Source organism: Cupressus sempervirens, chromosome 10, assembly GCF_028749045.1.
Source record: "Cupressus sempervirens isolate cs-2001-9-10 chromosome 10, ASM2874904v1, whole genome shotgun sequence".
Classification (NCBI taxonomy): domain Eukaryota; kingdom Viridiplantae; phylum Streptophyta; class Pinopsida; order Cupressales; family Cupressaceae; genus Cupressus; species Cupressus sempervirens.
This window is the reverse complement of record NC_143127.1, coordinates 700,616,147-700,636,059: the sequence shown is the minus strand read 5'-3', so window position 1 is coordinate 700,636,059 and position 19,913 is coordinate 700,616,147.

Here is a 19,913-nt window from a genome sequence, read left to right as displayed (position 1 = left end):
CAAGATGACCTTATTGCTTACTCCAAGGATGAAAATGATCATTGCATGCACCTAGAAAAGGTATTTATGAGATCCCTTAAATATGGAATATCTTTAAATCCAAGGAAATGTAACTTTGGCATCACTGAAGGAAAATTGTTAGGACACCTAGTTGGCAAGCATGGAGTGAGGATTGACCCTGAAAGGGTAGAAGCAATATATAAGATTCAAAAACCAAAGAGTTTCAAAGGCATCCAATCATTTTTTGGGTAGATCAACTTTCTTAGGAGATTTGTGACAAATTTTGCAGAAATTAGTAGGCCCATATCAAAAATGCTAAAGAAAGGATTTGAGATAAAATGGGATGGTGAACCTAGTATTGCATTTCAAAAAATTAAGCAAGCTATTAAAAATGCCCTTGTTCTTAGAGCTCCTGATTATGACAAACCAATGCATACATTTTATTTTACCTCTTTTCACATTGTTGCTGTAGTACTATTACAGAAAAATGAAGAAGGTTATGAACAACCAATTGCATTCTTTAGCAGGTCATTGCAAGTAGGTGAACTAAAGTATGATATTAATGAAAAATAGACATATGCATTAGTCAAAGGAGTGAATGCCTTCAAATGTTATTTAATGGGGGCTACTGTTATTTCTTTTCTCCCTACTGCTACTGTGAAAGACATTTTCTCACAACAAGAGGTATCTGGTAGGAGTTGTAGGCGGATCAATAGAATACAAGAATTCAACATTGACATCCAGATTACTAAATTGGTCAAAGGTCAAGGTTTGGCCAATTTGATGATAGAAGCAAATCTAGAGGCAAACCAAATTAATCAATTGGATGATAATTGTAGAGAAGACCTCTGTTATATGGACAACTCTGATTGGTACAAAGATGTGATTTATTATTTCTAGAATATGAAGTCCCCACTAGAATTAATAGATAATAAAAAAAGAGCTATAAGGTATATTATAGTGGAAGGATAGTTATGGTGGAGAGACATGGAAGGAGTACTTTTGAAATGTGTAGATGAGACTAAGGCTATGAAAATTTTTAAAGATATCATAAAAGTGTGTGTAGAGGTCTTTACATGGCTAAAACCACAGCCCACAAAGTCCTTAGATCTAGTTTTTAGTGGCCAACACTTTTCAAAGATGCTCATGAATTTGTTAAGACATGTGATACTTGTCAAAGATTCAGTGGAAAGTTGAAATTTTTTGGGAATTTACCATTAAGACCTGTAGAAGTACCGACACCATTTCAGTAGTGGGGGATTTATTTCATAGGTGAAATTTCAAACAAGTCCAATGGTGGACATTCTTGGATTCTGGTGGCAACTGATTACTTCACTAAATGGGTTGAAGCTATCCCTACCAAGAATGCTATGAGAAAAGTGGTGATCAATTTCATCTTAAACAATATTATAACTAGATTTGGTTGCCCATAGAAGATAATAACTGATAATGACATGTGTTTCAGATCTGATGAATATAAAGAGTTTTATATAAAATATGGCATTATAGAATATACATCTTCACCTTAAAATCCTCAAGGGAATGGTCAGGTAGAATCTAGCAATAAGAGTATACTAAAGATTATCAAGAAGATTTTGGGGGAAAATAAGAAGGCATGGGATTCAAAATTTCCATTAGCCCTATGGGCTGACAGGGTTACTATAAAAAGGGCCATTGGTTGTGCCCCATTTGACTTGGTTTATGGTATATAGGCTATACTTCCCCAGAATAATCTAAGGGAGATGTATAAATTCATTCAGCTATATGAAGATGATATCATTGATGAGATGCAACTTAGAATGGATGACATTAATAGTTAGAAGAGACAAGAAGAGATTCCTCTATTCAGAATGCTAAGCTCCAATCACCGATGAAGCACTTATATGATAAAAAGGCCATTGAGAGAAAATTTGAAATAGGAGATATGGTACTAATGTGGAATGTCAGAATCAAAGATAAGGGAAAGCATGGTAAATTTGACCCAATCTAGCTTGGCCCTTATAACATTTGTGATAAAAATGGAGAAGACTCATATTTTCTGAAGGATTTAACTAGAGGTATTCTTGAATTTCCAATTCATGGACAACTCTTGAAGAGGCACTTTTCTTGAAGTATCTATTTTCCATGAACATTAGTTTAAGGATTCCTAGTGTTTTTTGTACATTCTGTATATTTTGTGAATCCCTGTAAATAGTCTCTCTTTATAGTGTGGTTTCCTATTTCTTGTTTCTATGTGTTGCTTTATGCTCTTTGAAAAAGTTGTTGTCCCTGTACCAAGTATGTGGTCTGCTCTCCAAAAAATTTTGAATTCTTGCATAGGCTCAAGTAGTCTATCATTCCTAGATAGAGCCACTATTGGTCTAATTTTTCACATTTGCAGAAATTATGAAAAATTTATTGAAAAATCATTTGAGTCTTTAAATATTGCAAATTAGAGTTTTGTCCCTTATATTTTTCAAACCCTTAGATTACCCTAGTTCTGGAAGACCCTCAAAATATTTTCAAAAAAATGTTTTCAATGATATACCATTTAACCTAAGGAAGGGCATGCATAAGCATGAGTTCATTTTAATTTTGTTTAAACCTTATGTGGCCTTGCTTGGCTTGCAAAATGCTTAATCATTTTATTAGGAAATACTTCTAATAAAACAAAGTCTTTATAATGGTTGATCTTGTTCAGATCAACTAGTATCGCATTCACACATTTTTGAGATGCAAGCTTTTTAAATAATGTAGGCATGTGACTTGGTGACACATGGAAATTAATTTTCTAAATTTCTAGAGAACCGTAAAAGGAGTCATAAGTTGTCAAAAAAATTTGCAGGTTTTTTAGTACTTTTGTGCATGTTCTGGATTTCTCGTGATAGCATTGGTTGAGTTACCAACTAAGATATGTCTTTATCACCAAGAAGCATCAACCATTGATTTCATTTGAATCAAGGGCTAGTGCTTTCTTGCAAGAAGGAGATGCTCGTCAAATAAATAATGTAGGGAAGTAAAAATTGGACAAGTTGCAAGGTCTGACAAGATGGGCCCATCATTCTCGAGGATGGATGTCTTCCATGGCAAGTGTAACACAAGTTGGAATGGTTAGAGATTTTTATTCGTCACTCTAATCAATGTGGTGATAAGGATACCTAATTCAATAACCATTGATCTATCAAGGATCAAAGGCCAGCACATGCCTACAATTTGAAGTTGCACGAGAAGTAAATAATGTGTGGCAAGGTGAAGTCAAATAGTTTTAATTGTATGCTATAGTGTGCCATACTATAAAATGATTGCTGACATGTACTGCCAGATGTGCCATTGAAGAAGTTTGATTGCTGAATGGAAGTGAAGTCTTATCATCCATAGATCTTTCAAAGATCTGCTGTTAATGCAATCCCACATTATGAAGCTACAAATCAGATAAGAAAAGTAGGTATGCACCTTTTCAATGCATGTCATCGTGGGGCCAATTTATGGAAGAATTCTAAGTCACATCATGTGGTCTGCCACTTGTGCTTAGCTGGAAATACTTATGAAGTGGGCACAAAAAGTGTCAAAAATTAATGCAATAGTCAAATGAGTCAGAACATGTAGATTGAAAGTAGTCATTTCATTGGCCCAAGTGGATGATGTAAGCATTGGATGCAGAGTTTTTTTTTATCGTTGATCTTATCCTAATCAATGAAGAGCAGTTGCCCACAATTTGAACTTGAGTGAAGTTCAAATGAAGAGGGAATGCACCATGCAAACATGTGTCTATGGTGAAATCTAAAGTTTTAACTTAGAAGCTCTGTAGGGTAAAATCAATGTCACCATTGATCTTTTAAAGATTGATGACTAGTGCATGCCTGCAATTTGAAAATGCTCGTTAGATGAGAAATTTGAGAATGCACTAGCACAACACATGGACTGAATGATGTCAAGTACCTACTCACTTAGAAGAAGATATGGGATCTACTAGCATGGAATGATTTTAGAAGGCACAAACTCATATGGAGGTTTCCTATTGGTCAGTATAGTTGAGTAGATTTTATAAGAATGTGAATTGACTTGATCATTCATCTTGTCTTGATCAATGAATGCTTCCCCACAATTCTAAGGTCCAAGGAATTTAAATAATGTGGGCAAGCACTATTGTGACATGAAGCGTTGTTTTTAAAAGCCATAAAGCTTGTTGCCTTTTAAATCAGAGTCATCCAATCTGGTGAAAATTTATGGATAGGATTAAAATTTGATTAAAATTTGGAGGTAACAGTTACTGAGAGTAAATATGATTTAGATTTTATGCATGCAATTTCAATGTATGAAACAACCCATGATATCACCATTAATGAATAACCAAAGAACAAAAAGAACATTAGGGAATACAAAAAATTTAGAGCCAAGGAACCAAAATTCTTAGCTAGCACTCCAGTAAAATTGTAGAAGATATCACATAGTGTAGAAGTGTGAGTTTTAGCAGGTAAGTACTCTGTGACTTTGTAAGAAATTCAAGTATCTGCTGTTGTAAAATTTCTAGGGTTTTATTCAAAATGCCTCATTGAAAATAATTCATTAGAAAAATGGATTATTTGAAACATTCTATGCATGATGACTTTCTTGAATACTTCCCCTTATCCATACATGAAATAACTAAGGGGAGGGAACTAATTCCAAAACATCCAAGAGTAGTTGTAGCAGAAGGTTTTTATGACAAAGCTAATTGGGTAAGAGATGCCCAAGTTTCCATGGGGGGTCTGGAGTTGTTTAAGAAATGGTTTTCAAAGTGAAAACTAGACATTCATATGGGAAATGTCTTGGAGTTCAATATTGTTAAATTAACAGTCCCCGCAATTTTTTTTGATAGTGATTTATTGGTGGATCTAGCAAAGAAATATGATCCAATTACAGGGTGGGTAAAAACCATGTTGGAGTGAACCTATTTAGGGTTTTTCCTGAATTATTTAGTGAGGTTTTCAACCTCAATCCTAACCATGTCGTACATGAAACTATTGACATAGATAACCTTCAAGTAAGGTATGATGCACAAAGAATTTACCTAAGAATCGGGCCACTGCAAAAGTATGTTGTTGAAATTGGCACTTTCCCTATACTTACAGCTAGTACCCCAGAGCCATTGTTGAGAAGACATTTCAACTTGAGAGCTCAAGAACTATATTTTTCTCTTTGTAAGATTTTTTTGATAGATGAATGTAATCAAATTCCAGGCTCTATTGTCCTTATCATGGCTCAAACTCTTCAATTTGGAATGAGTACTATTTTGGATTTTGCTACTTTTCTTGCAAAAGAAATTCATAATGGCCTAGTGGGGATAGAAAGGGGAAAAGTGGATAAACCATTCTGCTGGTATTCATTGCTTGTGCATGTATGCTTGTACAAGAGATTCACCTTTTTCTCCAAGGGTATGGAGCTAGAAACAACCAGGGATGGAGAGAAGAATCCAGTATAGCTATGGAGTGTAGATATGACTTTAGAAGTTACAGATGCTAGCTATGTGAGGTTTGATAGATACTTTTCTTCAAAGCTTAGGTTGCTCTTGAAAGGTGATAGCCCAAAAATTCCACAAGCATTGTTGGAATTGGTTAGACATAAGGACCATGCACAAGGACTATTGGTTAGTCATAATTGGGGGGATATAATCCCTTATAATGTTTCAACTATAATAAGAGTATATGGTTTTGTGGGAAAACCACATGTGTTGCCCTTTCACGTGCCCTTGAAGATAGGGATCGTTGAGGTCTTCTGGCAGATAGGCACTATAGATGAGAGGGAATTGTCTAAGAAGGGGACCTTCTTTCCAATTGTTATTGTAGTGCATGATTTTATCTTTGTCAAGAAAGGGTGGAAGCACCCTATTTTTTTTTTGGATAGATATAACATGGCAGAGCCTTATTCTAGATTCATTCATCATGAAGGATTCTATGACCTCTTAAGAGAGAGGGTGAAAGCTTCCCGTATGGTACATCAAGTTTATTATCTAGAGGATATAATCAAAAATATTTTGACATTGCAAGAACAAGAATTGAGGGAAAAAAAATGGATAGTATTTAGCAAGACCCTAGAATTTATTAATTTTTTTGACGCTCAGTATGACCCATTGAAAGATAAAAAATACTGGGGAGCTAAAATGCAAGAATTAATGAATAATTTTGTTGTAATAATTCAAACCATGAATGAGAAGAATGCCATATATGTCGAGACACCTCCAAACAAGGCTACAGAGGTACAAAGAAGAATAAGAAACAAAAATGTGGTGGCTCCTAGCCAGTATAAATTGTAGAGAAGGGAAGGTTATGTCATGATTCAAAATGTGCAACAAACACACCTTCATCAAAAGCCAAGGTCAAGATGTCCATTTGCAGCTAGCTCTCCAAAAAGGAAAAAATTAGAGCAAGGGTCTTCTTATTCTCAAAAAGAACAATACTCCCCAATCCAATCCCCAATCCAGATAGATGATGAAGCATCTCTAAGGGAGCAGCTTAGACAAATGGGTGGAGAAGTGAATGTGATTGTTACTTCTATAGATTTGGATGTTGGAGAGCCACAAGAACCTCCTACACCTTCCTTGGACCTAACCATTACTGATTACCAAGGTAAGGAAATTGATCCAATAGTTGCCCAAGATTTTGAAAGGTTTATTAATGATGACAATTTTGTAAAGCCTAGGGCTTTTTGCTTAGTTTTTGTGGAGGTTAAACATGAGAAATTTTGAGAAAACCTGTGAGAAGATAAAAGTAGAATAGCCAGACAAACATGATTCAGATATTAAGGGAGAGATGAAATCTAAATTTTTGAATGATTTTTCCCAGTTTGCTCCCAAAGTTGTGAGGAAAATAGTTAGACAGTTAGGAGTCCTCCTTCTGCCAAAATGGGATATAGCAAATGCCATTGTTTTTGATTCAGTAAGAAAACAGAGGGATGTTCAACTCAGGACTACTGAAGAAATACTACAAGCTCATAGAGGAGTCAAATTTAGTGATGACCACCAAGCCCTTGTTATATGGTCCATGGAATAAAGGGAAAAGACCAGAATGCATGAGATTCCCATTGCAGAGCATACTGGTGCATTGACAGTGTTTATTGCTAGTGAGGTAGGTAATAAACAGATAATTGGAATGGCATCAGAGATGCTAAAATTTGGTAGCATAGTGTCTAGCTAAGAGGAAGATAATTTCTCCCAACTCAATGCTAGGTTTTAAGAAGTTTCAAAAGCATATGAGGAAAGGGGTATGCAGATACAGTCATCGGAAAATAAAGTATCTCAAATTGAGAAGGTCCTTGGGAAAAGAAAAGTAGGAGAATCTAGAAAACTAGGAATGTATACCCTCCTAGGCCACCTATTGAACCTTTCAAGTCCACTCCAATTATTAAGCTATCTGATACTCCAAAAAGGCCTTAGTTCTATACTACAGAGGATTTTGAAGAGGAGAAGAATAAGTTGCATGCAATTCATGTTGAGCTTAACAATCAACATGAGGTAAAATTGAGGCAAGGTATCATGTACTTAATAGACAGGATAGAATGGCCCACATTTTTTGATCAATTATCAAGGATTTCAGCAATCAACGATGAATTCAGGAAAAATGAAGCTATATTCAGACCCATTACACAGAAGTGGATAGAGATAAGTTCATATATCATTGCTATGTGTATATCTATTATTCATATAACATATCATTAGATAGAAGGAATTTTTGATTTACTAAATAATTTGCAAGGTATTGATGATAAGCAAGATTCCTTCTATAAAAGATTAACTAATTATTTTTTCAAGTATTTTACAAAAAAAATTGATTTATTCCCTTGTGCTCTAAAGTCAGTTGATAAAATAAAGGAAAAGAAAGAATGGAAGATCAAGCTAGATGAAGCCTTCTATGAGAGAATAAATAAGGTTATAAATGAAGTGGGGCATCTATTGTGGGCAATGACAAATGAGGAGTTGGTAAAAGTATAGTTATTCTATAATATCACTAGAAAAGATTTTGTTGATTTAGAGGCAAATGTAAATTCTTTAGTAATTGTACAAAGAGAAATTTTAAATTTTGATTGGTCGGAGGACACTATTTACAATAAATGGAAGGAATAATTTATGTCTACAAAAAGATAGAAGGAGATGATGAGGTGGAAGATGATAACAAAGAAGAGATTACAAAAGTATAAGGCACCTTTGCTACTGATGATAAAGACAAAGAGGATCCTCAGGTAGCAGGAGATGACTCACCACTATTGCATTTGATGGCCACCTATCTTCAGGAACCAGAACACCAAAGGTACCCGATCAAAGTATTCTTTCCTTTCCAAAGGAAATAACAGAAGCAGACTCATAAAGGAAATTTTGATGTATCAGTTTTTGTTTTTTTCATAGTTTTTTCCTTTTGTTATAGATGTATGTAAAAATCTTTCTAAAGGACACCTGTCAGTCACATTTTCCCTTTGCTTGTTGCAACTCATGCCTATATAAAAGAGTTTTCAAGGCAATGTGAGGGTCCAAATTTTGTACAATTTGAAGTCTTTGAGAGAATACAGTTGGTCCAATAGTGTGTAGTTGTTCTAAGTTTATTGTCTAGTTGTACTTTCTGATGATATATTGAAATGACAGAAGCAACAAGTTGTTCTGGGCTTTCTTTTAAATTCTATTGGTCATTGTATTAGTCATTTGAAAATATAATACAAAGGGTTATTTACACTATATTTGTGTCATCAATGTTTGTCTCCTTTTTATGGGTTTGTCTACTTTGAAGTCATTTTAAATGAGGTTTAATTTGGCTAAATGCAATCTTGATGGGTTGTATGCTTATATCACTATTTCTTTTAATTCAATGAATTATAGAAATGCTTCAATGAATCAGAAAGGGTTATGAATTTATGAGAGGGATACTTCATAAGAATGGGAATGGATGATTACAATTGATAAATTAATTTACAAGTTATTTGAGTTAGATCTCCTACTAATAGCCAATTTTTTGCTCAATGGATTAGGCATTGGTCATATAAGTCAGAAGTGAACAAGGATAAATTTTGTTGCTGCATATCAAAACAATTTTAAAATCAAAATCATTTTTCATTCAATTTTTTTCAAAGTTATAAATGCTGGTCAATACTCATTTATATCTATTCTTTGAGTCTTAGTTAGCTACTATTTCCAAGAATATTTGTAAATTAAAGTAGAAAGATGACCATATCTGCTAATAAGGGATGCATACAAGTTTATGAATAGTAAAAGAAGTGAAGTAAACGTCTCATGTGTTAGTGGGTAATTGATGAGAATCAGAATGAAACTAAAAGAATCTTTACATAGCAGTTTGCATTAGAATCATCCTTAGGTATACTTGCCTTGGTTTAGGAGAGCCAAAAGAGTAGGAAACCATCATTTGGTTTTGTTGAAATTTGGTCCAAATGGTTTATTTATATAATTGAAAATAGAAATTAGCTGATCCTTAGGTTGTGTGAGTGTTATCATTTTAGTTTTGTTGTTCAGTAGTTCTCAAACACCAACAGAACAGATACAAATCATATTAAGTAGAATTCATAATAGAAAGGTTTGAATGGGATACAATTTAGTTGACATCTCTGTCAACCTTATTCATGAGATTGGTGGTCTTAGCAAACAAGGTAGTGCACCTATTGGTGAGAAACTAGTTGGGTAAAAGCACAAACCTATGTCACCCTTTAGTAAAGGAGAAGACTAACAAAAGTATAATTATTCACATCAAATGACATAAAATTGGTATTATTATTTTGAGTTTGAAAATGAAGTAAACTAATGAAATGTGTAGAAATGGATGAAGTTTAGGATTAAATATTTTAGTAATTATTTTGAGAAGAGTTGATATATTTTCCTAATTTTTATAGATAATTTTTTAGTTCTTAAAAAACACTAAAAATTAAGGGTCTAGGTCCCCCCACAAAACTATACGGAAATAAAATTATTTCCCTTTGATCTCAGACTATGTTATATGTTGGTGCTCAAAATTGTCACCCAAATTTTGAGCACTTTTCAGAAAATTAAGCCCCTATGAGCGCTTTTAATGCATTTGTACGTGGTTGTACCTTTGAGGCCCCTGAGGTTTTTAATGTTTCTAACACTTTCCATTCAGCCTGTCTAAGTGTTCCATGAAATTAAATTGCCATTTTGAGCCATTCTATGAAGTCTTGTTTTGAGCAAATCTCAAATCTGCATTTTACCCTGTGTCAAATAGCAATAGGAGGCCATGTTTGCATCTAAGTATCTCGAACCCACAAGTGTTTTGTGATTTTCCACTTTGAGAGTATCTAGTGTCCATACTCAAGAACCTATTTTTTAAATTTTGAGTCATTTCAAATCTGTTTGACTAGGTTTTGAATCCCTCAAAGTTGGTTAGTTTATTGTTTTCATGCTGATACAAATTGTGCATAATTTTGGAAAGCCCCATTTGACCTGCCATAATTTTCACTTGATTGACCAAAATTATAAAATTCCTTTTGCATTGTATTGTAGGTGTTAGAGACTTGTTATGTTTCAAGTTTCAGCTCATGATGAATCCATTTGTTCAGTTTTCAAATGCAATTTCTATCTTTTTACTAGTGTCAGCATTTGCAGATTTTTTGGAACCCTTGTTTGTGATGTTATGATTCAAATTCCATGACAGGTGAGATTAAATGGATTGCACCACTATGTTTTCCACTAAGAATACTCCAAGTGTGTCAATTTTTAAGTCATGACAAATTTGTTTGCACACTTTTCCAGGTCAATTCCACTTGCACAAAATGCTTTCTGTCAGTGTTTCTAGTTTGCAAAATCCAAGTAGCCCACTTTGATTGTCTTCCATTTGCACCCAGTTATTCATCATGAGCCCAAATCATAGATCTATAATTTCCTCATGATAGAGAACCAATTTCCTAGTTTTCTTTTTCCCATCTGCTTATTTGCCCAATTTTCAAAGCCAAATTTGAACCCAATTTGTTGTTTTCTAGCTTGTTTACTTGCAGATAATTCTGAGAAGGAAACTTTGATAGTGAATATCTTTTGACTAGGAATTCTTCATAAGACAAGATCTAACAGGGTGAAAGTATGTGAAACAAAGAGTCAATGTGCTAGTTTTCAAAGCCTAGTAGGTGTTTGGATCAATTTTTAAAGCCAGTCGCCAGGCCCTACTAGCTGAAATTCACAGTTTGCATAGAGTGGGTAAGCAAGTTCTGAATGATTGTTTTAGTGCTCAAGTCTGATTCTAGTCAGTATCAAATGATCAATAGATCAGTTTTGCATATCAGTCATTTAGAAACAATTTTTTTTATAGCCAGACCCACTTTAGGGCCCAACTTATCTTGGCAGAATAATAGGGCATTGTGGGGTTTTCAAGATGATTAAAAGGGGATTAGAATAATTTTGATTTATTAATCATCTTGGTCTAATAGTGATTGTAAATGATGCTTGATACCATATCTTGGATTATCAAGTAGGCTCATTATTCCCTGTGCATTAACCACCTTGGATCACTGGTCTCTGATATGGAGGGAACAATTTTGGAAATTGATAATGGAAATCTGGGCACTGCAAATATTATGTTCATAGCATTATTTAGAAAGCTTGGTGTGTTTATTAAAACAACAAATTTTTCTAATATTCTTGGGGATGCTCTAAATGAAATAGTGAGCATTAGATCCTTACCACTTGGAGAGCCTACCAGTGACAAGGTGGAAAAGCAAGGGGTTCACTTCATTGGGGTAATTATCACACAAAGAGCAAGCTAAAGCTGGGCTAGTTTTTAGAGTCACTTTACCTCCTCAAAGAAAATTTAAACTTCTTTATTTTGAGCAAGAGGCAACTAGTGACTATGGGTTAGCTACATAGGAATAGGAAGATAGTGAAAAGATTGGTGAAGTTGCTTCAGATGGAATGTATTTCTTACATTTTCAAATCTATCATCTTGATTCATTAATCAATGCATTGGTTATAGATAAGGATCCTGATGCTGCATTTCAGGGATATTTTTCATTCAAAGAATAAAACTTTAGAAATTGGTGGAGGAAATGCTCTTAAAATTTAAGGTGAACACATCAATGGCATCTGTAGAAGTCTAAGTCAAAAGCAGGGGCTGATTAAGATGGAGAGACCCAAAACATGAGTAGAGGAGTACCGGGAGGGTCAGCACATATATATATATATATATATATAAGGAGAATATAACACATTAAATAGAAGAGGAAGGTGCAACCCATAAAGAAGGGACTTTAAAACATCCTAGTCATTAGCAATAGTCAATGCCATCCAAAGAATAGAACACACTAAACAATGAAGCAAAAGATAGTGCCAAATAGGTCTTCATAAAATGCCAAAGGGAGTAAGAACGGACTACAACCCGTAGTAAAATGAAAAAAATAAGATTGCTATGAAAGCCCATGCATATAAAAAGAGGGGTCACACCGTAATATAAGATGAAGCCTGCAGCATGCAAGGAGTAGGCAACATCCAAGCGGTAGCAGACATAGAAGAAAGGAGCAATTCCTTTGAAGATAGAGTCCATGCCAAAATAGCAGTTAGCACCAGTTAAGGAGGAGTTGTCAACTTTAGGCATTTAGGAGCTTGACACAGTGTAAAGAAATAGAGGAGGCATTTAGGAGCTTGACACAGTGTGAATACATTGATTTGAGGTAGATCCATGTTTGTAAAAGAGCCTTCACACCAAGAAGATGACATAAGAGATGTCATCATAGTAATCCACGGTCTACATGACAAAGAAGGGAACGAGTTTGTAAAGAGGTACCTTGAAAGGTAAAGAGAAACTCACATAGGGAAGACTTAAACAACCAAGCCATAGGGACCTCCAGCTTTGAAGTAGCCCATACCATAAAAGAATAAAAATATAGGTAATCGTAGGTACAAAAAACATAGTCAAAGAGAAAAATTGAAAGCAATTTATCCCACATGCCTCATGGGAGAGACTTATAATATCTTTAAATATGAAAGCACACTCATTATGTAGTTTCTTGAAGACAAGACATGTTTTATAAAGCCGTGTGGTGCAATGTGGGCCCGTGGTCGACCAACCAGTTGGACGCAGTTAGAAATAAATTTTGATGTGGAATGCATGACAAAGTCGTTGGAAATGAAGTGCTGCAAAAGTTGGAAGAGGTGCCCAAAAAGCCAAATTTTTCAATGGTCACCATGTTGCCACTAGAAAATGGGAGGGTCTCACCGTTAGCAACATGGAGACCTCCTGAGAAATGGAGATTTTGGCTAGTGACCCACCGAAAAACTAAAAAATTTGGCGAAGGTAAAGTGAGCATGTGGGTCCCACTTGAATGTGTTAGCATGAACCAAAGAATGAAAAAAGGCAATCAGAAGTGATGTGGCAAGAAATTTTCAATGATGCACCAGATTGTGCCATGTGGTAGATCTGACGGTGATCGTTATGTCTCTAGGGCGAAGATTCTCAAACGTTAACATAGTGACATAGTGACCATGATGTGGTGTGCTGACCTAGTGGTGAGTAGGACCAATAATGTAGTGACATGGCAGCAAGGTGGACCAATTTGACAGTGACAAATGGTTGAGGTTCCTGATGTGGCTCACTTCTCAAGGTGTTGATGTGGTAGAAGTGACATTTGTCGCAATGTTGCTATATCACTAATGATGTGGAAAATGTTGACTTCAATAGTGACATGTGACCATGATGAGGTGGCATGCTAACAATAAAAATAGAGGGCCAATGAGATGATGCCATGTGGTGAGGGCTGGTCAACAAGTTTGAACTGATTAAAAAAATGAGAGAAAGATCAGAGTCCCAAAATTAATCTTTTGTAAAACTATGTGAAAACCTCCAAAATTTGAAAATTTTAATTAAAGTTATAATTTTCTACAGTTTTGACTATAGGATTTTTAAATTTTTTCAAATTGATCTTTTAGTTACTCTACCATGAATGGGAGCCTAATTTTCAAATGACCATAACTAGAGCATTTTTTATCAAAAATGAGCATTCCAATATACCACAAAAACTGGGAAGATCTAAATTTTTCAAATCTGAGGTCAGTTTTTGCACAGGTGCTCACTAGTTTGAGCTATAAGGCAATTTGTAGATTTTGGGGTATTCTCAATAGAATGAGCAATTTTCATCATGGATCATCAGATTTGGTAAGAGGATGGTTTTAAAGACTTGTTTAGATTTGAATGTGAAGAAAATCATCTATTAATATTTTTCTTGCATTCTGGAGGTTAAATTGAACTGATTTTCACCTTTTACTGTGAATTCACTTTGGCATTAAAAATTAATTACATTCTTTCATGATCAGATTTCAGAGATATTTTTTCCTTGAGAGCCAAAATCATGGGGATTTGATTTTTAGTTATATAGAGAAGGTAGAGAGAAGCTTTTCATCTTTTTGGGAAGGAATTCTGAGGGTACACATGTCAATTGCAAATTCAATCTGAGATTTCTTTCTTTCTATTTATACTTTCTTCTTCTCTTTTGTAAGGGTTGGAAAATTTGGAAAGTTCCCTGGAATGAAGGAATTTAGTATAACTAGCCCTGGAATTGATGAACTCTGAATGGAAGGCCTGGGATGTGCTAGTTCTAGACCATGAAGCTTTGCTTTGGCTGTGATACCCCCTTCCCACCCCATTAGTTTCTCATTCCTACCATTTTCTCTCTTGTATGACAACATATGTTATTGTATAGTCTGGTTTATGAGGTCATTTATGAGTTAATTTCATGCATTTTAATTTATTATTTTAAGGAAATGAATACAAAGAATAGAAAGGGTTGAGTTTCATTTTAAATCTTGTCTCCATTCTCACTATTGTAATGTTTTATGATCTTTCAACAAAGAGCTTAGATCATAGTTGTAGTCCCTGAAGGTTGTATGTTGTTTCATTGTTGCTTAGAATTCAAGGAGTTATGTTAATGCTTCAAAGAAATCAATAGGGTTGTAGATTTATTGAGGAGGATATCAGGTAAGAATGAGATTTAAATTGAACATTGATGTCTATTTACAAGGTGAATGGATAGATCAAATATCTGATTATATGAATAAGTATTAGATATACAAGATGCATAAGAGAGATTTATGAATTTTCCCAATTGATCAGGCACTAATAAGCTATAGGGTCATTAAGTTTTTGTCTATACATGGTTTTCATCCACTTTCCCCACCCACATAAAATCAAATCAAATTCAAATCATCTTTACATTTTATGTTGAAGGACCTAAATGTTTAACCCTCACTCAACTTATGAGATTCATAGCTTTGCATTTAGTTACTGTAGATCTGTGTCATTTCATGAGTCATTAGGAGAAATAAGGGTAAAATTTTCTTAATAGATTTAGGGATATGTTTTTGCACTGGTATAGTATCATTTGAATCTAAGGTCTACCTACCTAGGTTTAGCAGAGCCTGAAGTAGAAGAAGGGTCAAGCCTAATAGTTGGCCCTATGTCTGAAATGATATGTTGAGAATGGGAGTTAGTTTCCCCTAGATATGTCATATTGTCATGGGGATAATTGAAAACCCTCCAGCATTTTCAAACACCAACATTATAGATAACATATATAGCTAGAACAATCAAACATAAAAATAGTCTTTAGACCTATAGTTTCTCTTTTTATAATGATTCAAATTTCAACTCACTTGAAAGTGATAGTTTTCATCTCCCACTACATTTTTCAAAAATAAATCTATTCTAACTAGGAGAAAAATTATAGATTCTAGAAGAGGACTCTCTCCTCTAGAATGGTATATAATTTTTTTAAAAAATCATATGATTTAATAATATTTATTTCTCGAAATTGATTTTTTTTTTAGTGTCAAGACTAACTAAAACACTATAAATTTTATATGAGAATAGTCTTGACTCTGAACTCTACAAAATGGATTTTATATGTTATTAAACATATATGATAAATTTTTTTATTTGTTTAGTAATTGGATACAAACTAGTATAAAAGATGCATTTAGTAGACATTTCCAATTGGAAAAGTGTGAGGTCATATAAATCTTAGCTAGAATGAATTTATCTAGATAATATGTTTGAACAAAACTAATTTTATACAAAAATATTCAACTGCAGTCATTTTGATAAGTTAGCCTGAAAGGTGACACAACTCTATACTTTTACCTAGTTAAGAAAAAGGTTGAAAATTATGCTAACACAAATTACAATGGTAAAGCAATGGTTATCAGCACCATCAGATAGCATGATGTAAGATTCTTGAACAAAATAGCTTATAATAAAATTATCAAAGTACAACTTATTAAAAACTTAGAGAAGATTAAGAGAACCAAGAATGGTACATTTAGATTCTAGTCTTTGATTAATCATATTTTATTTCATGTACATAAAAAATTTCCATTCTTATCAATTACTAATACTATGATTAGTGAAGGATGTACTATGGACAAGATAAGAGATGTATGCAGAAGGCATCCAATAGAGAAAATCTTGGACACTAAAAATTTAATCATGAGAACATTGTAGAATAAGATGAAACAAAGATATAGAATTATTGATGAAATTGTTGAAAGATTTAAGAATGATATATATTTTACAGTGGGAACTAACCTAACCTAAATTAAAGTAGTAGAACCTTGTGAAACATTTCTTGAGATTATAGGTTATGAATTGAGTGAAGATATAGCTATTAGTTATATTGATTTATTTTTGAAATTTGATATTGATCAAGCATTATATAGATTTGGAACATATGAGAAGATGACCTAGTCAATCTACCAGGCATCATTAGAAATAGATTCTCATAAGAAGATCTCATATCTAATGAAGAAATCATTATTTGAGGCTAGTATGTTAGAAGAAGAATCATAAGGAATAAGACAAACTATCTTTGGACTGAAACAAACTGGTCAGCAAGGTATGATGTATGTGACACCTCTTGTAGTTGGCCAAGAATCCGGTGTATCCATTGTAGAAAATTCTATAGAATAGAGAATTTTACGTAATTTTATATTAGCCAAGCAACCAAGTGAACCTTAAAGGAAGTCCAAAAGGCTAGTTGAGACTCACAAGTTTAAAAGAGTTAAGTAATAAGCTACTGGACCTGTGAAAAGAAAGAAAACATTGTTGACAATTAAGGATACTAGTGATGAAGAAGAAGAAGAAGATAAACCAAAAGAAAAATAGCTAGAGAACATTACTATTTATAAGAAGCCAATAGTTAAAACAAGGAAATCATGGAAACCTAAGATAGAGAAGATTAACAAAGCCATTTTCAATGAAGGAAACTTTGTACAGATGAACAAGTTCTATGAGTTACATAATGAAATTGAGAAGGAACAAATAGATATCTCTACTATGAGATATATGATCCTTAATAACTTGAAACTTGAGAGTATTAAAGGAATGATGAATCAAAAACTCTATGTGAGACTTGTAGCTAAGAAGACACCTATTCATGAAGAATACTTGGAACTTTGGAAGTCAATGTTGAGAACTATGTGTCAAATAGATGATGAAGATGAAATCAAGAAATTGATGAATAAAGTAGCATCTTACTTGCAAAGTAAGATGAGAAAATTTCTATTCATGGGAGGAGAAAAGATTATTATTAGAAGCAAAAGTATAGAAACTATTAGTCAAATGATTTGTGAGTTAAAGGCAGAACCTACTACTATAGAGAAAACCTTGAAAGTATTAGTAAGTGGTGATACTATGCAGATTGATAAGACAAATGTTATTGTTAACATTGATGAAGATCTACTTAATCAGCCTAAACCCCATTTTGAATATATTCAAGACCATTTGAAACTAATTGAAGAAGAGAAAAGATAGATAGAAGAATAAAAGAAGAAAAAAGAATATGAAAAGAGGAGAGAAGAAGAAAAAGACAAAAAGTTGGAAGAAGAGAAGGAAGAAAGAGAAAATAAAGTAAGATAAGATAAGGAAGAAGAAGAGAGAAGATCTAAGAAAGCAATAGAGAAGAAACAAAAGGAAGATGAGGTGAAAGCATCTAGCTCATCCTCTCCTATATCTCTTGCTAACCTTATAGATGGTGATGATTATCAATCCAACTTGATCTCATCCTTGACAAAACTATTTGAGAAGAATAAAAAGGTGAAAAGTCTATAGAGAGCAGTAATGGAGGTGATTCATAGGTTGCACACCACCCTCATAGTCAAACACACTAAAGTAGATCCCAAACAAAGAGCACAATCAATTGTGAAATTATTTGATGATGAATTTACAAGTTTGTTGAATGTTGTTGAGTCTAAGGCTCAAATTTCATATGATGCTAATCTTTTTAGCACCATTTTTCAAAATATTCAAAATGATTTGTTGAGCCTTGATACTTATATTAAGGGACTCTGAAGATGTCAACAAGTTGGCAAGGTACTATACATCAAATTTAATTTATCTTATATGTTGAATAAAGATGTGGATAAAAGGATTCAAGGGAAGCTAAATGAGCTGGAAGCACTAACTAGTGAGTTATAGCAACCCTCTTACAGAGTTGATTAGTTAGAAGGACAAGTTGCTAGTGTTCACTTAGACATCAAGAAGTTGGCACTTGAAAAAGATCTAATAGTGAGAAGACTATCAAAATTTAGAGAGTTTATTTTTTTAAAGATATCAGTTGTTGAAAGAAAATTGGAGGAATGTGTCAAAGCTAAGGACACTTATACAAAACTAACCTACTCTAACCTTAATGCAGTTGAGAATGTATCATATTCCTTATGTGTAATGCTTACCACTACCAAAGTAGAAAATGACACTTGGGAGAAAGGTATGGACAATTTGAAGGAAAATTTTGATGATTGCATGAAGATTTTAACAACTTAAGGTAGTGAGATAGTGTTTTGATAGTAGTCAAACAATGTTTTGACAATTTTTGGATTTTCTAACCTTTCTCATTGATGCTAATGGGGGAGATGTTGAAAAATAAAATCTATAGTAAGTTATGTGTGTAGTAATCATATTCAAATGGTGAGAAATTAAGCAATTGAATTTTTTTAATATGAATTATATGTAATGTAATAGATGATAATTATTGTAATTTTTTGTTAAGGTTTTGTCACTAAGCCAATTTTCCTTACTTTGTTGCCATGAATGACAAAGGAGAAGATTGTTGACAATTGGTTATACGTAGTGATGTAATTATTGTCATTAATGGAAACACATGATGTACATATTGTTAGGTCTTGATTCATATGCAATAATATAAAAATAAAAAACTAAATGCAAAAATAAACGAAGAAAACCATAAAAACACAAATAACAAATAGATTTAACTTGCTTCATCCAAAAACCTATGTTACATCCACCTATATATTCATCCAACCTTTCTTATTATCCATTGATTACAATACAAACCCTTAAATCTCAATACTACTACAAGAACAACTTATCTCATTATACATCACATTCAATAATACCTTACCCTAAGCTATCTTATATAAAATCTTATATGAAGTATGTATAGTACTTCTTATATTAGTCACCACAAACTAACAATCTCCCACTTAGGGACTGATCAGACTCCACCCTAGACAACAATATTCCACTTAGAGATTGATCTTGAAGCAATACTTCTACCACATAGTGCTCTGACTGGATAAAGCCTTTGTTGTGTATTAAATCCATGATCATTAGTCAAGAAGCCTAATAGAAGTTGAGAAAGAAACTAGCTTCTCCTTGGGGACTATTGTCATGAACATGCTTTTAGGAGTATTACTTCTATGAATCTTTTCATGCTGTAATTGGATAGTCTCCAAAATAGACCATATAAAATGGTACCTAAGTTGTAGGTTCTTTGTCCTTGAATGAAAAGAAGAATTATTTTCAGGATGAATGACAAACTGGCCCTATTAGTACTCCTATAGTTAAAACATACCCTATAGTTAAAACATACCCTATAGTACTCCTTCTTGTATCAACATCTCCTAGTAGATCAAAAGAAATAAATCCACTCAAAGCAAAACTGGATCCTATGAAACA